Source organism: Lontra canadensis, unplaced genomic scaffold (genome assembly GCF_010015895.1).
Source record: "Lontra canadensis isolate GAN:19392208 unplaced genomic scaffold, GSC_riverotter_1.0 scaffold194, whole genome shotgun sequence".
Lineage (NCBI taxonomy): Eukaryota > Metazoa > Chordata > Mammalia > Carnivora > Mustelidae > Lontra > Lontra canadensis.
In genome coordinates, this window is record NW_022631188.1 from 484,714 (window position 1) to 497,694 (window position 12,981).

Sequence of the window (12,981 nt, forward strand, 5' to 3'; positions counted from 1 at the left end):
TGTCTGTTTGTCTGTCTGTCTCTCTCTGTGTCAAATAAATAAATAAAATCTTTTTTTTTAAAAATACGACAAACTAGATAAAAGGTAGATGAGAAACAACTTCCCAACAAACTCCACTGTTAAACACAAGACCTTATTTCAAAGCCAGTGCCACAGAAGCCAGTGGATTCCTACTCACTTGCTCAAGGACTGATTTTCTTGTAATAGGATGATTGTTCCTTTCTAAGTCCAGTTCTTTCCACTGTGGTGTCTGAACAAAGGCAACACAGGTAACAAAGCTCACAGCAACAATCTGAAGCAGAAGCCAGGCCCATAATCAGTTGAGAAATCTCTTTCTGTGGTAGCTGATTTAGAAGGATGGGAAAGTGATCTTTCATAGGTAGGAATTGTGTGGACAGTCCAAATGCATATTCCAATTAATTGTCCCAGTTTGGAAGAACTGAAGCCTCTGGCCAGTGTCTATCCTAGAGAAGTGGGGGGGGGGGGGAGTATGGGCTGTCAACTCTGCATTCATACAAAATACATCCTTGCATCTTTTAAAAGGTAAAACTACTTGCATACATTTCTCCAACATGGTAGAAAGCCAAAAGACCCACATCTCTGAATTACACTCCAGTCTCTCTAAGGATGTCGGTTTCCATCCTACTGCTGCCAAGACTCTTGGACATTTTGTACAATTAAAGCAATTACTTTCTCAGATAAAAACTGGTCTTTCAAAAAGACAGAAGGGAATTCAATTTGAAGTAATTGGCTTGGTGATACAGTGTTCTTAAGTAATGTAGTTAAGTAGATGAGCATTTAAAAAATGATTTTACTTATTTATTTGTCAGAAGGAGGGAGAGAAAGCAAGCAAGCACACGAACAAGGGCAGCGAGCCACGGAGGGAGAGAGAGAAGCAGGTTTCCTGCTTAGCAAGAGCCCAGTGGGGGACTTAATCCCGGGACACTGAGATCATGACCTGAGCTGAAGTCAGATGCTTAACCAACTGAGCTACCCAGATGCCCCTCAAAATATATATCTGATAAAGAACCAATATCCAAAATATACAAAGAACTCTTAAAATTGAAAAACAAACCCTCAATTTAAAATATGTCAAAGATCTTAAAGACATGTCACTAAGGAGATATACAGATGGCAAACAAGCATATGAAAAGATGCTTCACATCATATGTCATTGGGTAAATGCCAAATGAAAGCAACAATGAGATACTACTGCATGGCAGTTAGCATGGCCAAAATCCAGAACACTGACAACACCAAATACTTGCAAGGATGTGGAGCAACAGAAACTCTCCTCCATTCTCGTGGGAGTGCGAAAGTGTGCAGCCACTTTTGAAGAGAAAACTAAGCATACTCTTACCATGTGATCTAGCAATCACATTCATTGTTATTTACCCTAAGGAGTTGAAAACTTATGTCCATCCAAAAGCTACACACGGGTATTGATGGCAGCTTTACTCATAATTTCCCAAACTTGGAAGCAATCAAGATGTCTTTCAGTAGGTGATGGGGTAAAAAATCTGTGCTACATCCAGACGGTGTTATCTAGAGATAAAAGGAAATGAGCAATCAAGCCAGGAAAAGATATTGAGGAACTTTAAATGCATATTAGCAAGCAAAAGAAGCCTGTCTTAAAGTCTTCACACTCTACAATTTCAACTACATGTCAGTCTGGAAAAGGCAAAACTATGGGGACAGTAAAGAGTTCAACTGCCGCCAGGCTTTCTCGGCAGAGTGGCGGGTGAACACGTGAGTCAGTGCCCCAGAGCACGCCTGTCCGAAGATGAAAGGATTACGCGGAGCCCAATAGCCTGGAGCAAAGAGAGGCCGGAGGGCCGAGCCCAGGCCCAGCAAGAGGAGCAGGCGCGGAGCCGGAGCCCCCAGTCTGGGTGGATTCTCAGTTTTGTTATCGTGGGAGGTAACGTATCCGGACGCAAGGAGCAACAAGGAACTCAAGAAGCCGACACATGAGGGGCAGCCGGAACCGTGTGGCTGTTAGCACAGATCCCAGTGAGGTGTTAACCGGGGCGGTGCAGGGGTGGGAGGACTGACCTCAGCAGGCCTCCCTCTCTTACCCACCATCATCACGGTTTTCTTCACCGAATGATAGGGAGTAAGGGGCTTTGTGTGGGTTCCTGAGGTCCTGTTCTCCCACAGAGCACCAGGAATTTTTAGGGCAGTGAAAGTACTCGGTATGATACCGTAATGATGAGTTCTTGTTACATTTGTCCAAACCCATAGAATGGACAGAAAGAGTGAATTGCAGTGTAATCTATGAACTTTGGGTAATAACGTGTGAATGTAGGTTAATTCAAACCTCGCTCAGGTTCAAGATGTTGACCACTGGGGAGCCTATGCATGGCTAGGGGCAGGAACTTTATGGGAAATCTCTACATCTTCCCCTCCATTTTCCTGTGAACCTAAAACTCTTCCCCCACCAAAAAAAATCTTAATTTTAAAAAGAGTACTTTTTCACATTTTTTTCTGATGCATTTTTTTCTATATGCAAGTCATTTGTTCTTCATGAAGTGTTTTCAGAGTGCTCTGAGAACTGACTGCCCAGGAATCACAGTGACTTGCAAAAGCAAAGATGCATTTCCAGCTCAAGCTATTTGTCTATGGTGATCCGGCCCAGGGCAGTGGGGCCCTCGCCATCCAGAACACAGATGGTCCCTTGACAGGGGACAGAAAAAGAGACAGCAAATCAAGGACTGCAACACGTCAATTCTGCTCACATTTCACTATCCAGGGTGAAGTGAATGAGGCAAATCTGACCCCAGGAAATAAAAATCTTACCCCTGGGAGTAATAATCTGGCCCCAGGAAGAGGCAGCAAATACTTGTGAATAATAATCATCTAGCATGGGCACCTGGGTGGCTCAGTGGGTTAAAGCCTCTACCTTTGGCTCAGGTCATGGTCTCAGGGTCCTGGGATCGAGGCCTGCATTGGGCTCTGTGCTCAGTGGGGAGCCTGTTTCCCCTTCTTTCTCTGCCTGCCTACTTGTGATCTCTTTCTGTCAAATAAATAATCTTTTTAAAAAAATGTTAAGAAAATTAATAATCATCTACCACAACCACCATACAGTATTGTCTCTCATTTGCAAAACCCTGGGTTGTTTTTTTTTTTTTTTAATTTTCTTCATTTGCGCATCTCCTCCCTGTGTTGAAAATGTTGTGTTTTTTTTTTTTAAGATTTTATTTATTTATTTGACCGACAGAGATCACAAGTAGGCAAAGAGGCAGGCAGAGAGAGAGAGGAAGGGAAGCTGGCTCCCTACTGAGCAGAGAGCCTAATGCGGGGCTCGATTCCAGGACCCTGAAATCATGACTTGAGCCAAATGCAGAGGCTTAACCCACTGAGCCACCCAGGCGCCCGAAAATGTTGTTTTGAGGCTTTTAAGCTTTATTTTCTTTTACTGAATAGTTATCTTTATATAAAAGAGAAGCTCTGAAGTTTTTTACAGGGGGCGCTTAAACCAACACCCAGGATGTGTTCTACTCCCCTTCAGTGAAGATCTGTGTAGGGTAATTATGTGACAAGTTGTGGCTGTTTAGCTGAAGGGGAGATCACTGGAGGCTTTTGGGAAAGACTTTTCCTTACTGATGAAAGAGAGTTTTGAGAAAAGTTTCTTTCCTACTTAGTTGCTGTTCTGTGAATGACACTGGGAAAGCCAGCTGTGACCTCTGATGTCATACCTCAGAACAAAGACCAACAGAGTAAAGGTTAGAACACGAAAAACCTGGGTACTTAACAACGTTTCTGGACTACTGTTTAAAAAAAAAGATTAATTTATTTTAGAGAGAGAAAGACAATGGCAGGGGAGGGGCAGAGAGAGAATCTCAAGCAGACTCCCCAAGGATCAGAGCCCAATGCGGCGCTTGATCTCATGACCCTGAGATCATGACCTCAAGATCACGACCTGAGCTAAAACCAAGAGTCAGTTGTGTAACTGACTGGCACTCAGGCAGCCATCTGGGCTGTTGAAATAATCTTGAGACCACTTTATCTTGCATTGTTAAAAAAAAAATGTGTTTATGATTTTAAAGACTTTTAGTTGAATATTCTGGGCTTTTTGTTTATGTTTTTTGCCTTTGCTGTCTTCCCTAAAGCTGAGATAGACTTTCCTAATCCACTGACACTGGGTTTAGCAACAGGGCTTGATCGGACCAGCAGAATGTGGGCAGGTGGGCTAGCGTGGGGCTGTGAGCTGAGCCGAAGTTCTCCAGCCCCCCTGTACCCGCCACCCGCCCGCCTGCATGGGCCAGGAGAGGAGCATGCCAGGTGGCTGCTGGTCAGGAATGAGAAGACATATGGAGACACATAGAGAACATAACAAAAGCCTGGACAGTCCCCGCTGAGCCCAGCAGAAGCTAGCTAGACAAGAGACCTGTGAGAAGTAAATGTCACCTGAGGCCCTAGAATCCTGGACCCATCTCTTTCCTTTTATGCCATTCAACACTTTTCTTATTTATTGGAAAGATCAGCATCCAACATACAAATATAACAGACCAAATGTATTCTAAACGCTTTCCCAGTTACTAATTTTATTTTTATATATACTAATAGCTTGTTTCAATATAGAATTGTAAGTTTTCAACGGGGTTAAATCCAATACTTGCTTCTTTATGGTAGCTTTCCTGGGAATCATTCTTTGATGACTTTCCCTCCCACTATTTATATAATTATCATCTAAATTTACCTTAACAGTTGAAAAATACATTTAAACAATAATATATCCAGGATTTATTTTGGTGAAAGTAGTGAAATAAAGACCTTAATTTGTTCCAAAGAGTTAGCTTCCTGTCCCAGAGGAAATTTCTACTCCCTCTTTTGAAATATCATTTTATGATACAATCTTCCCTTGACTTATGAAGGCAATTTGTGCATGAAAAATATATGGCAAATTATCATAAGTGGAATTAATATCACCATTGGTTACAATGAAAAATATTAATATAATTCTGAGTCTCCAAATTGACATGTTTGTCCATTTATTCTCCAAATATATATTGAACATTACCATATGCTAGGTGTTTTTCTAAAAGGTTACAGGGATACAGCAATAATAAACAAAACAGATTAAAAACCCATCATCTTATAAGAAGCCCCAGAAGGCCTTCCATATTCTAGGGGGAAAACAAAAATTTATAAGGTAGGTCAATGGGGAAAATAAAATAAGGTAGGGAAGAGGAATAAGAAACCAGGGCAGAGAGGGATGGATAGGATAAGGCCCCGAGCTACTCTAAGGTTTGCAATTTACTTGGAAAGAGAGGGGAAGCTGCTGGAGGCTTTTGAGCAGTAACATAGTTTATTCTACATTTTAGGAGCACCCTCCTGGCTGTTGAGAACAGACTGAAGGGGAGCGAGTGCACAGTCAGGGAGGTCGGTAGGAGTTTTTATAATGACACAGAAATCGTAGGAAGAAAAGATGAGGGGTATTTGGGGTCTTTTCCAGGACCATACACATTTTAGGATTATTTGTTCTAGCTCTGTGGAAAATGTCAATGGTATTTTGATAGGGATTGCACGAAAGTGTAGATTGCTCTGGGTAGCATAGACATTTTAATAATATTTGTTCTTCTAATCCATGAATATGGAATGTTTTTCCATTTCTTTTGTGTCTGCCTCAGTTTCTTGCGTAAATGTTCTATAGTTTTCTGAGTACAGACCCTTTGCCTCTTTGGTTAGCTTTATTCCTAGGTATCTTGTGGTTTTGGCTGAATAACTAAAGGAATGTTGAAAAAGAAAACCCAAACTGATAGCATCACAATTCCAGACTTCAAGCTGTATTACAAAGCTGTCATCATCAAGACAGTATGGTACTGGCACAAAAACAGACACACAGATCAATGGAACAGAATAGAGAGCCCAGAAATAGACCCTCAGCTCTATGGTCAACTAATCTTCGATAAAGCAGGAAAGAATGTCCAATGGAAAAGGGACAGGCTCTTCAGCAAATGGTGTGGGGAAAATTGGATAGCCACATGCAGAAGAATGAAACTGGACCATTTCCTTACCCCACACACAAAAAAAGACTCAAAATGGATGAAAGACCTCAATGTGAGACTAGAATCCATCAAAATCCTAAAGAACACAGGCAGCAACCTCTTCGACCTCAGCCACAACAACTTCTTGCTAGACATGTCTCCAAAGACAAGGGAAGCAAAGGCAAAATGAACTACTGGGACTTCATCAAGGTAAGAAGCTTTTGCACAGTGAAGGAGCAGTTGACAAAACCAAAAGACAACTGACAGAATGGGAGAAGATATTTGCAAATGACATGTCAGATAAAGGGCTAGTATCCAAAATCGTTAAAGAACTTCTCAAACTCAACACCGAAAGAACAAAGAATCCAATCAAGAAATGGGCAAAAGACATGAACAGACACTTCTCCAAAGCAGACAACCAAATGGCCAAGAGACAACATGAAAAAATGCTCAACATCACTTGGCATCAGGGAAATACAAATCAAAACCACAATGAGATCCCACCTCACACCAGTCAGAATGGCTCAAATTAACAAATTGCCACAGACGTTGGCGACGATGCGGAGAAAGGGGAACCCCCCTACGCTGTTGGTGGGAATGTAAGCTAGTACAGCCACTCTGGAAAACAGTATGTAGGTTCCTGAAGACGTTAAAAAATAGAGCTACCCTGCATCCCAGCAATTGCACTACTATGGATTTACCCCAAAGATACAAATGTAGTGATCTGAAGGGACACACGCACCCAAATGTTTAGAGTAGCAATGTCCACAATAGCCAAACTATGGAAAGAACCTAGATGTCCATTAACAGATGAATGGATAAAGCAGGTGTGGTATAAATATATATATACATTTATATGTATATATGTATATATATATATACATTTATATGTATATATGTATATATATATACATAAATATATATATACATGTATATATATATACACACACACATACATATATACACACATACATACACACAATGGAACACTATGCAATGACGTGGATGGAACTAGAGGGCATTACGCTAAGTGAAATAAGTCAATCAGAGAAAGACAATTACCATATGATCTCACTCATATGTGGAATTTAAGAAACAAAACAGAGGATCATAGGGGAAGGGAGGAAGAAATAAAACAAGATAAAACGAGAGAGGGAGATAAACCGTAAGAGACTCTTAATCATAGGAAACAAACTGAGGGTCAATGGCGGGGCAGGGGTGGGGGGAGTAGAGGGATGGAGTCACTGGGTGATGGACATAGGGAGAGTATGTGATGTAATGAGCACTGGGTATTGTAGAAGATTGATGAATCACAGACCTGTACCTCTGAAACCAATAATGCTTTATATGTTAATTAAATGAATTTAAATAAAAATGTTTAAGCAAAAGATGAGGGTTGACTCAGTGCTCTTGATCATAAGTCACTCTTCTTTGTTGTGAAGATTGGGATATATTAATGCGCCAATTACAACATAGGTATGAAAAGCTCTTACCAGATGGGTTAAAGCCGGATTAGGTTAGGTTAGATATATGCCTACTCTGCATCTTGTCATCATGACTTTGAATTTCTGTCTAGTTCCTTTGCTCAGATGAGCAAGAAGCTCTCCTATCAAATTCAAAGACATTCATAGTAATTGCCATTAGGACTTTCAATGAAATATCTTGTCACTAATGATTGCATTTGTTATATATAAGAAAATTGGGTTTGCTCCTTATAGTTTAAATTATCTTTTTAAAAAGTTCTTATCACCCTGCTCTGCCCAACTTACTTGTTGTTTAGTGTTTTAAGTTCCCTCCTGGTGTTTTAAGACCAATAATCACACAGTATTAGTAACATTATTTCACCATAAATATTTATCTAGATTTCCCAGGTGTTTATTATTTTCTTTGCCTGTCATTCCTGTTGAGCTTAGTTTTCCTTCATACTTTCATTCTTTCTTTTTTTTTTTTAAATATTTTATTTATTTGACAGACAGAGATCACAAGTAGTCAGAGGAGCAGGCCGAGAGAGAGGAAGGGAAGCAGGCTCCCTGCTGAGCAGAGAGCCCGATGTGGGGCTCGATGCAGGGCTCCATTCCAGGACCCTGGGATCATGACTGAAGGCAGAGGCCTTAACCCACTGAGCCACCCAGGCGCCCCTCTTTTATTCTTTCTTAATGATGTCCTTAGTAGTTTTAGTGAAAGTCTGTTGGTATCTGTCTCTTGTAAGATTTGTGAAGTATTTCTATTCCTCTGTCATTCTTGAACACCACAGTGAGCAGTAGGTTTCATCTATATTCGGTTGATAGTTATTTTTTCTAAGCTCTTTAAAAATGTTTTTCAACTTTTTCTGGTTGTTGTTATGGCTTTTGAAAAACCTACCATGAGTCACTTCTATTTGTTATTTTTAAATCTCTTTTAATCTATTTTCTCACTATGATGGGTCTGTGTATAAACCTAGTTTTATTTATCTTGCTCTGGGCTCATTGTGTAGCTTGATTTTGGGGGCATGGGCCTTTCTCAATTCCAGAATATTCTTATGCTTCATCTCTTCAAAGACTGCCCATTCTCTCCATTATCTTCTCATACAGATGTTGAAACTTCCCGGTCTTTCCTTCATAACATCAGTTCTTTCACAATTTTTCATTTTTAAAATCTTTTCATCCTGTCTTCAGCATCACTTTTTAAAAAAATTTTTTATTAACATATAATGTATTATTAGCCCCAGGGGTACAGGTCTGTGAATTGCCAGGTTTAAACACTTCACAGCACTCACCATAGCACAGACCTTCCCCAATGTCCATAACCCCTCCCCCCTCTCCATACCCCTCTACCCCCGGCAACCCTCAGTTTGTTTTGTGAGATTAAGAGTCTCTTATGGTTTGTCTCCCTCCTGATCCCATCTTGTTTCATTTATTCTTTTCTTACCCCCCAAGCCCCACATGTTTCCTCTCAACTTCCTCATATCAGGGAGATCATACGATAATTGTCTTTCTCTGATTGACTTATTTTGCTAAGCATAATACCCTCTAGTTCCATCCATGTCATCGCAAATGGCAAGATTTCATTTCTTTTGATGGCTGCATTGTATTCCATTGTGTATATATACCACATCTTCTTTATCTATTCATCTGTTGATGGACATCTAGGTTCTTTCCATAGTTTGGCTATTGTGGACATTGCTGCTATAAACATTGGGCTGCACGTGCCCCTTCGGATCCCTACATTTTTATCTTTAGGGTAAATACCCAGTAGTGTGATTGCTGGGTCGTAGGGTAGCTCTATTTTCAACTTTTTGAGGAACCTCCATGCTGTTTCCCAGAGTGGTTGCACCAGCTTGCATTCCCACCAACAGTGTAGGAGGGTTCCCCTTTCTCCGCATCCTCGCCAACATCTGTGATTTCCTGACTTGTTAATTGTACCATTCTGACTGGTGTGAGGTGGTGTCTCATCACGCTTTTGATTTGTATTTCCCTGATGCCGAGTGATGTGGAGCACTTTTTCATGTGTCTGTTGGCCATCTGGATGTCTTCTTTGGAGAAATGTCTGTTCATGTCTTCTGCCCATTTCTTGATTGGATTCTTTGTTCTTTGGGTGTTGAGTTTGAGAAGTTCTTTATAGATTTTAGATACTAGCCCTTTATCTGATATGTCGTTTGCAAATATCTTCTCCCATTCTGTCAGTTGTCTTTTGGTTTTGTTAACTATTTCCTTTGCTGTGCAGAAGCTTTTGATCTTGAGGAAGTCCCAATAGTTCACTTTTGCCCTTGCTTCTCTTGCCTTCGGCTATGTTTTTAGGAAGAAGTTGCTGCGGCTGAGGTCGAAGAGGTTGCTGCCTGTGTTCAGCATCACTTTTTTCAGATTTATATTCTATTAACTAATTGTTTTGTATCTTGACCTTTGAAAAGATATCAAAGAATATTTATAACACGCGTACAAGGCATTAAAACAAAAATCCCCCATAAGTTGAACAGTAGCGTCCTCACCACATGTGTTAAGAACCAACTATGACCAGAGTGCCCTCCCAAAGTCACACCCTCCATCCTTCCCTGACCTGACGCAGGGGACCTCTATCTGGAGTTCTGTTTTCACATTCTGTGGTGTTCTCCTTCTTCATACTTGTACCACATCGTATCTCTCACTTGTGCTGTTTAGGTTTTCAGACTTTCAAAACTCTTCATGAAGCTTCTTCTGATATGGATTGAGCAAGACTTCAGTATTGCCGGGCAACGTTGCTTTCTCCTTCGATACTGTACCCTTGAATTAAGCCCATGTTGATATAACTACAGGTCACCCATTGTTTTTTTTTAAGTTTTATTTATTTATTTGACAGAGAGAGATCACAAGTAGGCAGAGAGGCAGGCAGAGAGAGAGAAGGAAGCAGGCTCCCTGCTGAGCAGAGAGCCCAATGTGGGGCTCAATCCCAGGACCCTGGGATCATGACCTGAGCTGAAGGCAGAGGCTTAGCCCACTGAACCACCCAGGCACCCCAGGTCACCCATTTTTAAAGCAAATTTTATTGAGGTACAGTGTACATACAACGAAACACACCCATTTTATCACATAATTTGATGAGCTTTGACAAATACATATATATTCCATCAACCCCCCCCAATTCTCAGCGGTGACTCAACGTTGCTACTGTATCTTGTTGTTGAGTAGGTACGTTTTACTCTGTGAATGGACGTCTGGGCTCTCGTTAGCACTGGTGTCATGAGCGCTGGAGGCCCAACTCCTGCAGCTGCCGGACACATAGCCAACAGTGGACCATCTTCAACTTCACTGGGTCATAGCTTACAAAAAAGTTCTATAGCTTTGCATTTCACATTCACATCTTTAATATATTTAGAATTTAGGGATCCAATTTTATTTTCTCCCAAATGGATAATCAATTTTTTCTTTTCTCTGTTGAGCAGGAATAGCCTTGTTGTATCACGCTTCCATAGATCAATGGGATTGCTTGTGGGATCCCTCTTCTCCCCAGTGGTTTGTCATTCTCTGTTCTCACACCACCCTGTCTTACATTATGGCTTCATGATAAGTTTCAGTGTTTGAGGTGAGAATACGCAAGTTTCCTTATCTTTTTTTTTTAATGTTCCTGGCAAGTCTGACCCCCTGCATATATACACATATATATATGTGTATGTATAAGTGTGTATATATATATGTATAGATCATTGTTCTTAGGCATGAAACCTCTATTGGGAAATTCAGTAGGATTGGAAACTGGCACCCTTACAATACTGAGCCTCTCAAATATGTCCCTTTTCTTTCATCCTGACAGCCATGCCCCAACCACACCACAATCACCAATATAGCCCGTAACAGGACATGGCTTTCTTGCCTCTAGTATTCTGGGTCACCGGCCAGGCTGCAGGCAGAGAAATCCTGCTAACACATAACTCCAGTCACCTTCTATCTATCATCCGTTTAGTGCTTCCCCGGGTCTTCAGGATGAAGGCTACACTCCTTACCTGGGTCTGTCCTCGTGAACCATCTCCAGCCATGTTTCCCACCTACAGTGCCCTGCATTCCTTCATACTTCAGTCACTCTGAGTTCACTTCTGGTTCCTTACATTAACTATGAGAGAAGATTTTTCAGATTGGAAAATGGCAATTTGGAAAATTTGCCCTCCTAAAGATGCAAAAGAGATTTCAGTCAAAAATAGTGTTTACTAAGGTAAAGCACATTATAATTATAATCACACTCTTTAAAGTCATACAGTCCGGGGTGCTGGGTCGCTCAGAGGGTTGAGCCTCTGCCTTCGGCTTGGGTCATGATCTAGGGGTCCTGGGATTGAGCCCCGCATCAGGCTCTCTGCTCACTGGGGAGCCTGCTTCCCCGTCTCTCTCTACCTGCCACTCTGCTTACTTGTGATCTCTCTCTGTGTCAAATAAATAAATAAAATCTTAAAAAAAAAAAGTCATATAGTCCATAATGGCCTGAGGCTCTTTCCTTTTATATTTTTTAATGAACCCAAGGCTTAATTAACTAAAACCATAATTGTATCAACCAATAATAACCAACAATAATATAAACTGATAGTAAATTCAACTTAAGTATATGAGAATACAAAGTACATACTATGTTCTTTGAACCAGCAAATAGGTTTTTATTTCATCGTCATAATTTCTAATGTAGGGGCATCTGGGTGGCTCAGTCAGTTGAGCGTCTGACTCTTGGTTCTGACTCAGGTCGTGACCTCGGGGTCGTGAGGTTGAGCCCTGCATCTGGCTCTGCCCTTGGCTGACTCTGCTTACAACTCTCCCTCCCCACCCTGCCCGGCCCCGCTGCTGATCTCTCTTAAGCAAATAAACAAAAAACAAAACTCTTATTTGTAGTAAGGCCTATAATTAAAAATATGTATTACCTAGCTCCATAGTTTTTGAACGTTCAGAATACTCTTATCTTGGTAAACACCAGGAAAGACATCCTGCAAGCTATTACTCAGGAGAGACCTGCGGGCATGCAGTTGAGCTGTCACTGTACATCCCTCTTCTAACCTGCTTTCCCCAAACTCAGCCCTGCTCATGACAACAAGGTCCACGAAAAGGCCAGGGTTCGGCTGAAGGTGTCAGTGTGAACACACGCGTGCACACACAAAGTGTAAATTCCTAACATGATTAAACCCTGGAATTCTAGCTTTCTTATGGGGAACGTGTGAGACTTTCTCAGGACGTCTGTGGGGGCTTTGCCCACAAATGTGTGTCTAGAAGATAATTTACCTTCAGCTTCCCCTCCTTCATGTCCTTCACGTACCAGCGGCTATAAATGTCAGCAGCCTTTGCTGGCGGGCTCCCCTGGCCGGAGGACCGTCTTCCCGGCTGGAACACTACCTGAGGACTCAGACCTACATTCCTTGATGTCACCTGACCCATCTTTGTGCCAAACTGTGGGACCGTGGGCCAATCTCCTGCAGGTCGAAACACCTCTCTCCAGCTTCATCTTCCCGCTCGCATGGTCACAGAGCCGGTGAGCATATCCCCTGGCTAGACTAGCACCCAGTCTGGAAGTG